This window comes from Tenrec ecaudatus, chromosome 17 (assembly GCF_050624435.1).
Source record: "Tenrec ecaudatus isolate mTenEca1 chromosome 17, mTenEca1.hap1, whole genome shotgun sequence".
In the NCBI taxonomy this organism is placed as follows: domain Eukaryota; kingdom Metazoa; phylum Chordata; class Mammalia; order Afrosoricida; family Tenrecidae; genus Tenrec; species Tenrec ecaudatus.
In genome coordinates, this window is record NC_134546.1 from 65,822,372 (window position 1) to 65,833,387 (window position 11,016).

The following is an 11,016-nucleotide window of genomic DNA, read 5'->3' on the forward strand; positions in this document are numbered from 1 at the left end:
TGACAGGATAATGCCTCACTGTCTCCTCTCAAACCATGCCTGCAGGCAGTTCTCTCTCTCCCTCTTAATATGTTGGCTTCTTGGGCCAACCCAGCATCTTCCCTGCCTAGGCAAGATTACGAAGGCTCCAGAGATCCACCCAGCAGAATTAGGCTGGGGGCGCCTTGGAGAGCATGTGGTGAAAGATGGCAAGTTCAAGAGGACCTTGCAATTAAAGTTAAGATAATTCACTCCAAAGGTGGCTGAGGAGAATTTGTCCTAAGGTTGTCAAGAGGAGCTTGTCCTAAGGTGGCCTTTAAGAGCTTAGAAAGTTGTTCTGCACTCAGTAAGGGAGATAATGTCTATGAACATTCTGATCTTGGTTCTGACTTATAGCTTCTTGTTCCTGATCCCGAGTTGTACCTTGTTCATTAATAGACCACTTTGATCTATTGAGTGTTGTGTGACCACAGCAACAGATTATCAAACCCAGAAGTGAGACAGAGTGGTGTGGAAGGATTGACTTGTTTTAGAGTTGACAAAAAGTGTTGGAGAGTTGAGGTATGTTTGACCTCCCCCATCTGCACTGTTCCCAGTACTTATTGCCACTGAAGGTACCGAGCCTCTAATAATGGTGATGCTGGTAGAAACCCTAATGCCATTTAATAACAAATAGGTCTTTATCTACCTTGTGTGATTATAAAGCTGAGCTATTTCTAGAACATTCAGATAATGTCACTGGAACTCAAAATTCTAATGTTAAGAGTGGGTGCATTATTTTCAGGCACTGGGGTCCCCAACACTCCAAAAGTGATCCTCAGGAGTGACATTGCAATTGTGAAAATATTAAAAGACAAAGAGCAGACAGCTGGACACAGGGGCTCTCTTCCCATGTCAGGCCTGAGAGAGTGAATATATTTTCCAGTGGGTATATATAATGGAGCTTACAGGTCTTTCCATAAGGCGTTCGTGTCATGCAGTTAGCATGTACATAGTTAATGGGTCATATCATAAGCGGGTAAAATTCTAAACAAGCAAGATGCTGAGTTACCATCTTGACCTAGTGTTAGTTGACTTCAAACCGGCCCTGTGCCCTCCCCAGGTGTTTGCTACATTTATGTTGGGCTGGCTCTAGAACCTGATTGCTCAGATATACAGATAACCTTCAGGCATAGTGAAGTAGCCAGGTACAGAAATGATTCCTCTACTATGGGAGCTCCTTTAAGCCTGCTCCTTAATGTGGAGCTAGCTATTGTGGGGGCACAGTATTTGACCTGGAGAATGTATTTGAAAACATTTATTTCTCAGAACACTGGAGATCTTTCTAAAATTAGGGCTAGTTTTCTCGGCTGATGGTCGTGAATGTAGAAATAAGGTAAAATATTTTGTACCAAGTCCTCAGTTAATGACGCATTATGGAATGAACTACCACAATAGTTTTTATTATTGTTTTCCTTTTTTTACTGTAAGATATATTTTTTTTAAATCTTCAAATGGAAAATACTTCATTAAGTAGACCCCTCTTACTACAGGAACCACTGACATTCAACGATGTGGCTGTAAAGTTCACCCGGAAGGAATTGCAGCTCCTGAACTCTGCTCAGAAAACCCTATATCAGGATGTGATGTTGGAGAACTATCACAACCTGGTTTCCATTGGTGAGGAGAATTCTCAAGTCATTGACCTCGTCACTGGCTTTTCCTGTCTTATATGTTAAAAACTTTGCGGTGTTTGTGGTATTCTCAAAGAGGTAGATTCTCATTGCATTTTCTCATCCTAGGTTAGTGGGTTAGGTCTTCTACCCTTGAAAGAATGCTATTTACTTTGTTCCTTTGAACATTATTTTTCTAGAAATACAAAACTGCAGTCTTTACAAACTTTACGTTAATTTTGGTGTGTCCAAGATTCTGTAATTTCCCTTAAACAGGTTATCTAATTGTCACCCCAGAAGCTTTCTCTCAATTGGAACAAGAGAACTGTGTTTGGTATTAGAAGCAAGCTATAGTGGAATTTTCTCAGATGCATGGTCAAAACACCTTAAGGGGAATTGGCTGGGGTAGTTGATTGAACAGGGAGAAGGCCTCATATCTATGAAAGGTGTCAGAAAATGCATAAAAGTGTGTGCTACTTTGTATGTGAGAGTTCACTTGTCCAAGATGTTGAGGGAAGTACACCTGTAGCTCTTATGAGATTAGATTTCCATTTTCTTGTTTTACACTATGTATGTTTGCTTCCATAATTTTCTTTAACATTCTGAAATTTTCCCTTCTTTTATGTTTCCACTTTACTATGAAAATCTGTCTTGCACACTTCTCTCCAAACAGAGAACTCTGAATTAGTAACTGTCCTCTGAATACAGCACATTCCTCCCCTACTGAGTAAGAATGGATATCCATTTGCACTATGCAGCACCATCTTGCATCTTGAGCTCCCACCATAAACGGGTCTCCTTTGTGCTTCCTTAGCTTCCCCCCTTGGAGTTTCTCTAAAGATTTGGTGTCCATATTCTCATTTGGTGTCCTGTTCCTTTAAAGTTTTCTTCATGCAGGTGATGTCAGTTCTTTCTGTTTTCTTAGAGAGATGGTCAATTTGCCTTCTCTGTTGGAATTCTTTAACAGACATATTTCCCCATATTTTACTCCTTTTGGTGAAATATATTTATGACTTCTGTTGTTTCCAGGTATCTAAAATCATCTTCCTAGCAAGAAAATTATCAGCTTTAAAGTATACTTTAGCACTGTACCTTACATTTTTTTCTACCTGTAAGATTTTTTTAAGTTGTCTGTTCCTCCAATAATTTTTGTAAGTGGAAAGGGCATGTTTTTTTTTAATTAAGCAATGTCTGCTATATATTTCTTACTATGTAGTGTCCCTTCCTTAGGCCCACCCCTTCTTAACAGGTCCAATACACGAAAGATGACTGTTGCTGCTTCTAAAGAACATTTTTGCAGTATATTCCAATAGGTTTTATTGCTGTTATTCAAACAATGCATAGTACATTCAATATTGCTCTCTTTTCTTTTCTGTCTCTTGAGTAGCCTTTTGGTTTCCATGTGTAAGTTGCCTTTCATGTCATCCCACATCTCATCTGGTCTCTGTCATTAGTCTTCAGTCAGACTTTTATTCCTCATGTTTATTCTTTACATAGTCTCTAAGCTGTGCTCTAGCTACTTTGGCTAGCTTCTACTTGGATTTGAGCAATTTATGATCTGTTCCACAGTTAACCCCTGGGCGTGTTTTGACTTATAAGCTTCTCCACCATTTCTTTCTGTAGATGTGGTTGATTTGATTTTCATTTGTTCCATTCCGGAAAATCCATATGTGTAGTTTCCATTTCTGGTGTTTAATAAGGAATTTGCTATGAATTCATCATTAGTCTCAAAATGTTATCAGTGAACCTGTGTGTCATTTCTGTTACTAAGGTCACATTTTCCAACTACTGCTACTTTCCCCAAATTTTACACTTATCAGTGTGTATGATTGTTTGGTTGATCAATGTCAGGCTGAAAAATTCATGTGAAAATTTCAATATATATTTTTAAATATTTTATTGGGAGCTCTTATAGATATCATAACTTCCCATAGTTCAATTACATGGAGCAGTCTGTACAATAGCTACCACAGTTTGAAAACTTTTTCTTCTTTAATTCCTTGATATCAGCTCTCCTTTATCCCTTCTCCCCTCAATTTCATTATTGTGGTGGTAAACAGAACCTGGATGAAAGTGTGAGCAGCACCTTATATCTGTACTCCTGACCACAGGGCTTGGAAGACCAGTTCTAGTGTTGGAAGAAAACCCCCACAAGTCCCAAAGCTAGAACTGCTAATGAGCAATCTCCAGACAGAGATTTCCCCCCAACTGCCCTCCAGGAAGATGTTAGTATACAGCTGCTACAGGTGCCTGACTTCTTGCTTCTCAGCTGAAAGATGCCTAGCTTTGAAAGCAATCAGGTTCCCTTTGTTGCTGTCACTTAAGGAATCAATTATCTCTTTCTCAAATGCCCACTGGATGGGTCCTAAAGGACTGGTGTGTAATTGAAGGGCAGAAATAAAAAGGCTTTGCATTCTTTCACCAATTTATATAATCTCAGGGCATGCAGCTCCCCTGCCTCCCACACAAACACAGGCAGACACCTAGCTACCTAACAAGGTAGGCAGGATCTTTAGCCTCGGGATCCCTGAAATAATTGGATGAGCAACTTAAGACCAGTGCTGAGGGTAGGTGGAGTGGAGTAATTGTCTCCTGAGCGGGGAGAACAATAACAACAACATGTCTGCTCTTGTCGTTAAAGCTGCTGGCAGATAGTAATTAGCCATGCGCTTGTATGAGGTATCATTAAGGTGGCACTACAATGAAAGGATAGTGTGGCGATGATATTTAACTAAGAGTATGTGACTGGGACTCTTCTCCAACTTTGTGAATGCTTCTATGTTTGCTTTAATTGGTGCACAAAACTGAATAACACTTGTACTAACTGGTCTTGCTTGCAGGCATATGAATATTAGCCTACCACTGACAAAATTATACATCAGGGAAGATATTGCAGTGTGCTTTTGGATAATGAATATGATGCCAATCTTCTTGAATTTGTCGATCTCAGCCTTATAAACCACTTGATTATCTAATTAAAAATAGCCAGTACCAGTCTATGAAAGTTGAATAATGCATACACTATCAATTTTTACCATTCCATTTTGTTTTGACAACTTGCAATTTTTCATGATAATATTGCATGTATGCCATTTTCCATTTACTAGAGGATATTAGCAGCTATTTTTTCTCATTTTCAGTCATGCCATGTCAAGCACTGAAGGTCCCCAAAGCTTTTCCTCCATCTACATCATTATGGTTGACTGTACTTTGAGGATTTAGTACTTGTTCAGTGTTATTTCATTGCCATTAAACCTGAGGGGTTCATGTTCCAGAAGTCGATCACCAGATCTTCCTCCCAGTCCCTATTTCTGGAGAATCCACTAAGACCTGTGTACCATGGGTGGTCCTGCTTGTATTTGAAACACTGGGTGGCAGTGCTTCTGGCATCACAGCAACCTGCACGCCACCACAGGACAGCACTGTAAGAGGAGTGCTGTGAGCTAAAATACAGGCTCCACAAACATAAGGAATGTGTTTCTGTACCATAATCCCTTTCATATATACCTGTAAAAATGGTTTTCTCCCAAGTAGAACATTCGCCATGTTTCGCATTCCCAACTTTATCTAGCACTTAGTTGTCTTTCAGTAAAGATTGATTAAATGAATACATTTAACCTCTACCAAATGGAATTAGCAAGTCATATCACTCCTGTGGTCTATTGGTCTCATGTCTTCCTTCTGTTATGTTTGTTGTATGTATTCATGTACCTCTTTAAGCAAATATCAAACCTGTGTCCATTTATCACTTTCATATCCAACCTGATTTCTATAGTAACTATTTTTATCATTTGAATTGTTTACATGATTGTATTTCGTCCAATGGGCAATAAACATTAAGCATAGTGTTTTATTTATAGTCATAAAAGAGGGTTGTCACTAAAGATCTACTTTATATCAATGTGTATTTTATGGGGTCCATTGAAAACCAAGATATTTAAAAGAGTCAATGTTGTGTTCTTTTATAGAAATCCAGAAAGATGATGATCATTTGCTTGAGCACTTGCAATGTGAAAGATGCATTGACAGAATGGAATGGTGCTACAAATGTAATACATATTCTCAGCATAAAAATAATTTTCCTCCAAAGGAAACTTATGAGATGTTTGGATTACATGAAAAAAATGTAAAATCAGATTTAATCATTCTGGAATTAAATCAGAACAGAAGCAACAAAATACAGAAGATGAGAAAACTTTTCTCCACAGTGAACAAGAGCAATTTAATACTGAAATGAAATTCCCTGAGTGTGAACCACCCAGGTTCATGAAGTCACAGTGCATTCAGCATCAGGAGTCTGATGAAATTGAGAAACTACACACAGGCGATAAATGTGGAACAACCTTCATTGAAGACTCTGTGTTCTATGAACACCAGATTATTGGTATACTAGATAAGACCTACAAATGCAGTCAGTGTGGGCAAATATTCAAGAAAATGTTCAAACTCAATGAACATTATCAAAAAAGTCATGAAGGACAAAAGCTAGGTAAATGCTTGCAATGTGGGAAAAATTTTCACACATTGCAAGGGACATCAGGAACCTCATGTGGCAGGAATGTCCTATGTATGCAGTGAATGTGGGAAAGGCTTCACTAGGAAGAGTGATCTCACTGCTCATCAGCAAACTCATACTGGAGAGAAACCCCACATATGTGGTGAATATGGAAAAGCCTTTATCAGGAAGACTCTTCTCACTGTTCATCAGCGAACTCATACTGGAGAGAAACCCCATGTATGTGGTGAATATGGCAAAGGCTTTAGCCAGAAGAGTAAATTTACTGTTTATCAGCGAACTCATACTGGTGAGAAATCCTATGTATGTGGTCAATGTGGAAAAACCTTTCTCACGAAGAATGTTCTCACCGTTCATCAGTGAACCCATACTGGAGAGAAACCCCATGTATGTGGTGAATGTGGAAAAGCCTTTATTCGGAAGCATGCTCTCACTGTTCATCAGCGAACTCATACTGGAGAGAAACCCCATGTATGTGGTGATTGTGGAAAAGCCTTTATTCGGAAGCATGCTCTCACTGTTCATCAGCGAACTCATACTGGAGAGAAACCCCATGTATGTGGTGATTGTGGAAAAGCCTTTATTCGGAAGCATGCTCTCACTGTTCATCAGCTAACTCATACTGGAGAGAAACCCCATGTGTGTAGTCAATGTGGAAAAGCTTTTATCAGAAAGAGTAAAGTTACTGTTCATCAGCGAACTCATACTGGAGAAAACCCCCATGTATGTGGTGAATGTGGAAAAGGCTTTATCCAGAAGACTGCTCTCACTATTAATCAGCAAACTCATAGTGGAGAGAAACCACATAAATGTAGTGAATGTGGCAAAAGCTTCATTCGTAAAGGAAATCTCAAAACTCATATAAAAATTCACAGGAGTAAAACCCTATATATGTGGCAAAGGCTTTATCCAGAAGATTTCTCTCACTGTTCATCAGCTAATTCACACTCGGGAGAAACCCCATGTATGTCATGAATGTGGAAAAGCCTTTATCTGGATGGCTTCTCTTACTGTTCATCAGTGAACTCATACTGGAGAGAAACCCCATATATGTGATGAATGTGGAAAAGCTTTCAGCCAGACACAATGCCTTACAGCACATCAGAGATTTGACAAAAGGAAAAAAGCCCTTTGCATGAATTAAATGTGGAACATCTTATATGTGGGCATCAGATCTCGTTAATCATGAGAAATTTTCAACAAGAAAAACTTTCATTGGAGTTAGTGTAACAAAGCTTTCAAAACAAAGGAAGAGGTGCTGGAGTTTGGCCTGGGCCAAGTGTGTGAACGGACAGTTGTGACTTACCATATGGGTACCCGTGTTCTGTGTTGCTGTCCCTCTACTGACATGGCCCACCATTTTGGCGACAGATGACCTTCCAGACTTCCACAGAGTGCATGTTCTTCCTCAGATGCATGAAGGTTCCCTAGACTATACACGGTAGTCCCTGGAGAAGTGCTGACAAGGTGGGGAAACCACAGCTTCTGAGAGGAAAGCCTCACTGCCTTCATTCCCTTGTCTCTGCTGAAACTGAGTTTGTGTCTGGGCTCACACTGAGTTCCCATCACTGTGTAACTTGCACAGTAATACATGGCCATGACGTCAGGATTCACAGAGCTCAGTTTTAAATTAACCTGGTTCTGGGATGTATCCCTGGTGATGCTGACTCAGTACTGGAGAGCTAGATTATACTTTGTGCCCCCCATTCTCCCATATTATCCCAATCCACTCCAGATCCTTTCCTGGAGCCCGGTGGACCCAGGTCACATGATAGCTGGTTAAAGACAATCTAGAGACCGCACAAGTGAGAGATAGGGTCTGTGAGGGCCTCACTAGTCCAGGGCCTGACTCTGGTACCTGCACCTGGGCCTATACAGCTGGGGATAGAGAGAAACCCAGTGAGTCATGTGCCCCGATTCTTCACTCCCAGACTTCATGTCTGACTCCCTGAACCACTCACCACCCTGAGTTGCCAGAAAGAGGAAAACCCACACATGCTTCATGTTCATGTGGATAAGATTCGTGACACCCAGAAAATGCTCTCCAGGTGAGAAGGATTATGAATTTAAGTCCTTGCATGTTGTGGTTTTATTTGGGTTCTTGTCAGGCATTTGCGTGTGGGAGGTGCATGGTATGTAAAGGTGGAAAGGGCTGAATGGGGCCCCTGCCTCTGGGACTCACACTAGAAAAGTGATGCTGGTGGAGTCCTTGAGAGAACACAGCCCTCTCTTTGAGGTCTTCACTCTACCAATCATGCGGACATCTGTGCAGATTTTAAGTTTAATGTAGCTTTACATCTATTACCATCAGAAGTACACAGATGATCTGGTGAAATTAAAGACAATCTCTATGCTTACCATGCAATGGAATCAAGACTAGGCCTACCTGAATCTTTTCATTCCTTTGACCACGTAGGGAAACAAGTATATGTCTCCCTAAAACACCTTTCCCCTATAACATTTCAGAATATTTGGGAAAGGATAAAATATACTGCGTTATAGTCCATGTTTAATATTGGAAAAAAAGTGTTTCCTACCAACAAAGTTATTTGTGGGGAAACAGGAACCCACAGAAGTCTTAAGAAGGTCATATTTCTTCCCATGGATTAGTACCCTCTGTGGGTGATGGGTATTCTGAGCCCCCTGCTGACAGCAACCCATCACATACAGGAGAGGTGTTTCCTGGGCTTACACAGTCTTCCAACTTCTGTGGGGCACACAGTAACATTTTCTCTGGTCATAAGCATTCAGATTGTTGGTCAGGAGTGTTACCTGGAGTTGTCTCTGCAGATTTCCAAACACGGGCACTGGAGCTACCATAGTGGTCAGCACAGCAGCTCTAACTGCAGTCTGTATCCAGGCTCCTGTGGGGCCTAAGCACCCCTGCAAGTCAACTTTCTCCCTGAGGTTATTTTTACCTCTGGTCCCTCAGTGGGAAAAGCTTTAGAGGTAGAGAGTGCTACAAGTTGCAAACACTGTGAGCTGGATACAGTGAAAGGAAGTATGATCTACAGACATAGCTCTTTATACAGATTTTGATATTGAGATATACGCCACAAAAAATACTGGTAAAGAAAATCTGGCTCAAAGACAAAGATATTCTACAGGATTTAGGCTGCCTTCTTTACAGAGGAACGGGGAAGTATTTAAATCAGGCTTCTATTCAAAATAATTGAAACTGGAACGTTTTAGTTAATTATTTGATGTTAAGGGGAAAGTTTCTAGTCAGAATTATTTTGGGGGTGGTTTTCTGTTATGTTTGATGGGAAATTTTGCAGATGTTTTTAATTGTTGAAAACAATACTCTAATGCCACTGAACTACACCTGAGAAGAATGTTGCAAATAGTATTTTGTTGCATGTTTCATGAGAAAAATATGTTCCAATACATGACAGAAAGTTTTGCACACATAGCTGCAAACGGACAGAAATTCTTGCCAGTACAATATTTCAAAAACTTTAAAATATTGAACAGGAAAGGGATTGTGATATAAACCAATAACTGAATTTACAATAAAAAATTTCATAATGAAATAGTCTATGTTTATTATTTTATTTGATTATTTGTTTTTTGCCCAAACCATCTTATAGTTAGCTGTGGTCGTCATATAATCATTTGTCAATTTCACAGGATTAAGAGTGAAGGGGTGGAGTCTAGCCAGTTAATCAGATCATAGCCAATGTGGCCTCTGTGTTGGAGTGGCCTCCTGAGGATTCTGGGAACTCCTTCATTCCTCCTTGAATGTAGGAGTCTGTCTCTCTCTGTCTCTTTCTGTTGACTTCCTGGGAGACATTGCAGCTGACAAGACATGTGGAACTATGTGAGTGCTCTCAGCTGGAGAAATCACGTGGACCCATGCGAGCGCTGAGATGCTTACAATGCCACCAGATCCAGAAGACTTCCCACCCACTGGCCTGTGCTCTTGCTGCATTTGGCATCATTGCATGTGTTTTGTGAGTCTGAAGAAGACTTTAAAAATACGTATCGGACATGTGGTCTAAGATTGGACTTAAGGAATTGATCTGGACTGGGCTGGGATGTTTTCTTGATATTTGAGTTCTCTTGTATATAAAGCTATTTCTCAAGGACGTGTCTATGAATTTGTTTCTCTAGTCTACCCATAGTAACACAGTTATCATATCATCCCACAGTTCCATCACATCAAGCAGGAGGAAAACATCTTTCTTGAACTTTTTAATATCGGCTCCCTTTTACCCCACCCATTGCCCCACTGTATCTCCAAGAAATCCTTGTTTGTCTTGCTGCCTCTATACATTTATCAATTCTGGGTTCGTATACTGTTAAATAGAAAGACACATAACAAAACTTAAGAGAATTACCCCCAATTGCAAAATACATCTGAGGTGAACCCAAAAGGAATTGCAAGTTGAGGAAGAAGGCAGTCCAAGTGTACTCTTCTGTCCTTCCCTGGAGTCCAGGACTGAACCAGTTGTGTTTAGGATCAATTATGTCAGTCTGGCTCCTGGGATGTGGTGACCTTGCTGGATAACTGCCTTTCCAGGGGCTTCTGTGTTCAAACATACTCTTTAGGTCTGGTGTCCTACAGCCTGCCCCTTCTACCTTTGGTTGAACACATGCTAACATTCCCCAAACTGATTGTTAAATATATTACAAGGAATACAAATGACGACGACAAAACTAACTCCCTGCCTTCCAGTAGATTCTCCCTCATAGCACAGCCCTATTTTGTCATCTTTGCTGGTGAGGAGGGAACACTGTTCTTTTAGCAGCTCAAACGAAGGATGCTTACAAAACAACATCCCTGCACTGGCCGCAAAGTGAGACTGCTGGCTGGGGGTAGTGAGACCCGTTACTGATGAGCCAGCTCCATCTTTCTCTGTGTGTGCA

The 11,016-nt window shown here is 40.5% G+C and overlaps 1 long non-coding RNA gene across 3 annotated transcripts in view; it reads left to right on the top strand.

The window, feature by feature from the left end:
- Nucleotides 1-10,182, top strand: part of LOC142430318 (uncharacterized) — a 69,047-nt gene extending 58,865 nt beyond the window's left edge. The window contains exons 7-8 of one of the 3 annotated variants that reach the window (XR_012780633.1): nt 1,512-1,638; nt 5,600-10,182. This is a non-coding gene — a long non-coding RNA (uncharacterized LOC142430318). The remainder of the gene's footprint in view (nt 1-1,511; nt 1,639-5,599) is intronic. The other 2 variants (XR_012780634.1, XR_012780632.1) reach the window with 2 other exon arrangements.
- Nucleotides 10,183-11,016: the final 834 nt, after the last annotated feature.